Source organism: Nothobranchius furzeri, chromosome 13, assembly GCF_043380555.1.
Source record: "Nothobranchius furzeri strain GRZ-AD chromosome 13, NfurGRZ-RIMD1, whole genome shotgun sequence".
Taxonomy (NCBI): Eukaryota; Metazoa; Chordata; class Actinopteri; order Cyprinodontiformes; family Nothobranchiidae; genus Nothobranchius; species Nothobranchius furzeri.
The window spans coordinates 49,721,955-49,725,555 of NC_091753.1; positions in this window are offsets into that span (position 1 = coordinate 49,721,955).

Consider the following 3,601-nt stretch of genomic DNA (forward strand, 5'->3'; position numbering starts at 1 on the left):
AGAAGAGGCAATTACAGGAGAGATCTGTTTGTACGGATGACGCCACGTCTGAAGATGGAGGAACAGCATGAGTTTTACTGCAAATATTTGAATCAGTGAATAATGTTGTTCAGTAGAGTTATTCACGTCATCCCCGGCTTCGTGCTAAAAACAAACTGCACTTTATTAACTTTAAATGTGATTTTAAACATTTGAAACCCCCCAAAATGAAGTTTCAGTCATTTAAAAGCCAGCAGACTCTCTAGCCTGAAGCTGCAAACACTTTCATGATGTGAATCTCATGATAGTATATCATAGCTGGATGCTCGAGTCAGAAATGAGGGGTTGATGATGAATTAAGTGGTTTGAATATGTAAATAAGCATGCATGCACAAATGAACAAAATATTGATTTATTCGTGTTATTATTACAGCCTGTGCATGAAAAAGAAGCACATTCATCTTTATCTGAACAAGCCAGACAAGGAAAAGGAGCCCTGCTGGGCTGATTTTGTTTCTGAGCTTAATTTAAATAAAACACGGCGTGGTTTTTCCTTTATCATGATTAGTTAAACGACAAAGTGTGCAGAGTTCAATCAACCAATTAGAATTCACATTACAAAAATTTAAAATGATCAGCAGACGTCCAAGAAAGATAAACGTTAGAAAGAAAAAGGTTTTATACTGTCTCTCGTGTTTTGAAAATAACTTGAGGTTTAAATAAAACTGAATTAAGTTTGGCAAATTTAGTTTAAGACAAATAATTCTTGACTATAACTCACGTCTCATCCCACCACAAAGCCAGCAAAGATCTAAGATGGGTGTTTTGGGCTATTTTTAAGTGTGTTCTGTGTAAACATGACAAATATTTTCTATTACACCAGCCTCAGACGGTCACAGGTCAGAAAAATGTAGTAGCTTAAAGGACTGACGTGCTAAAGGCTAGCTCCAGTGAAGCTGAGACCAGGGTCTTCTTCTGGATTGGTCACCGCTCCCAGCCAGCACCAGTGTGGTTCCAGTTCAACAGCATTCATCCTCTGACCCCACTTACAAGAAAGCACAGCTAGCGTGTTTGTAAATAAGTCCTGTGTAGAAATGACAAGCAACTGCCTTCATTCTGGCTTCATGAACAGCCTCAAGTCAGAGAAATTTAGTAAAACTTGAGGACTGACATGCTAAAGGCTAGTCCAGGGAAGCAAAGATCAAAGTGCTGTCGTCCTTAAACAGCTGTATTTGTGCAAGTGTTCTTTTATGACCCTGTGCATCACAAGCGATTTCGCATTATACTTTTTTTTACAAATGTAAAAATGGCTAGCAGCTAAATGTAGCATCGCCCCAGCATCCAGAGATCAGGATTTCCTTTTTATTTTTGCCATAATAACAATTTTAATGCGTACAAAACAGATTTGCTTGAACTTGTGAAATATTTGGAGACTGGAATTTTTTAAACAGGCAAAACTTAGTTCGAGAGTGCCAGACTTCCATGGAGCTAAAGCTGTGGCCAAACCATCCTCTTAACCATATGATAAAGGAACCGACCCCACAAATGTGGCCACCTAAGGCAGGATCGCTCTACGCAGCGTCCATTCTTTAATGTCTACTGCGCCGTAAACAATGGGGCTCCATTAACCTCAGAAGAAAATACAACATGTGACTTTTAGATGCACCCTTACAGGACTGTGTTGTAAAATTAAAAGGTTTCCACCACACACCTACCGTTGTTCCAAGGAACTGCCATATTGAACCTCAAAGTTGGAATAAAAACATTTTGAAACTAGTTGGAAATACAACTTTGGGGGTTGTTCCAGTTGATTTTTCCTTGGTTAAGCAATTCAGGGAATTAAAACAAACGTTCCCAACACTGATCATTTATAATCGCCACCCAGGAACACATAAGGCCCCCACAAAGTCCTTTAAATGAGAACAAACAGTTATGCATTTGCACAATGGCGTGGATGGTTTAAATATCTGCTGCACTCCATGCTTTACGCTTCAATGAACTCTGTATGAAACTGTTCAAAGCCACTTTTTTTTAAACATTCATTGTTAAAAATTAAAATTGCGTGTCGAGCTGAACAAAAAGGTGAAACTATGTTATGGAGATCAAAAGAGACTTTAGAGTTTAGACCGTCTGCACAGAGATCAGTGATTGATGATGATTCTGATCACCTGATTGAGTTTCTAACGCTGAGTGGTTCTGAGCGTCTGCGTGTGTCAAGTTTCCTTGTTTGGATTTGTTAAAAGATTTAATGATTCCATCACCTTATCGTGGTGGAGGAGTTTGAGTGCCCTAATGATCCTAGGAGCTATGTTGCCTGGGGCACTTAGTGCCCCTGGTAGGGTCTCCCATGACAAATTGGTCTTAGGTGAAGGGTGAGACAAAGAACGGTTCGAAGGATCTTTCATGGCGGTGAAAACGAAGAGTCGGAGTACCCGGCCCGGAGGGTTACCGGGGTCCCACCCTGGAGCCAGGCCTGGGGTTGGGGCCCGTGAGCGAGCGCCTGGTGGCCGGGCTTTCGCCCATGGGGCCCGGCCGGGCCCAGCCCGAACCGGATACATGGGCTCGTCCAACTGTGGACCCACCACCCGCAGGAGGAACATGAAGGGTCCGGTGCAATGTGAATCGGGTGGCAGACCAAGGCGGGAGCCTTGGCGGTCCAATCCCCGGACAAGGAAACTAGTTTTTGGGACATGGAACGTCACCTCGCTGGCGGGGAAGGAGCCGGAGCTTGTGGCAGAGGTTGAGCGGTACCGGCTAGATATAGTCGGACTCACCTCGACACATTGCATTGGCTCTGGAACCCGAGACCTGGAGAGGGGTTGGACACTCTACTTTGCTGGAGTTGCTCCGGGTGAGAGGCGGAGGGCTGGGGTTGGCTTTTTGTTAGCCCCGAGACTCTCTGCCTGTGTGTTGGGGTTTACCCCGGGGGACAAGAGGGTAGCCTCCTTGCGCCTTCGGGTCGGGGAACGGGTCCTGACTGTTGTTTGTGCGTATGGGCCAAATATCAGTTCAGAGTACCCACCCTTTTTGGAGTCCCTGGGACGAGTGCTAGATAGTGCTCCATCAGGGGACTCCATTGTCCTGCTGGGGGACTTCAATGCTCACGTGGGCAATGACAGCTTGACCTGGAGGGGTGTGATTGGGAGGAACGGCCCACCTGATCAGAACTCGAGCGGTGTTTTGTTATTGGACTTCTGTGCAAGCCGCAGTTTGGCCATAACGAACACCATGTTCGAACATAAGGATGCCCACCGGTACACTTGGTACCAGGGCAGCCTAGGTCACAGGTCGATGATAGATTTTGTAGTCGTATCATCTGACCTGCGACCGTATGTTTTGGACACCCGAGTGAAGAGAGGGGCGGAGCTGTCAACTGATCACCACCTGGTGGTGAGTTGGATCAGATGGCAAGGGAACATGCCGCGTAGACCTGGCAGACCCAAACGCATAGTGAGGGTCTGCTGGGAACGCCTGGCAGAAGAACCTGTCAAGACGGTCTTCAACTCCCACCTCCGGCAGAGCTTTGACCACGTCCCGAGAGCAGTGGGGGACATTGAGTCCGAGTGGGCCTTGTTCCACTCTGCGATTGTCGAGGCGGCTGTTGCTAGCTGTGGTCGTAAGG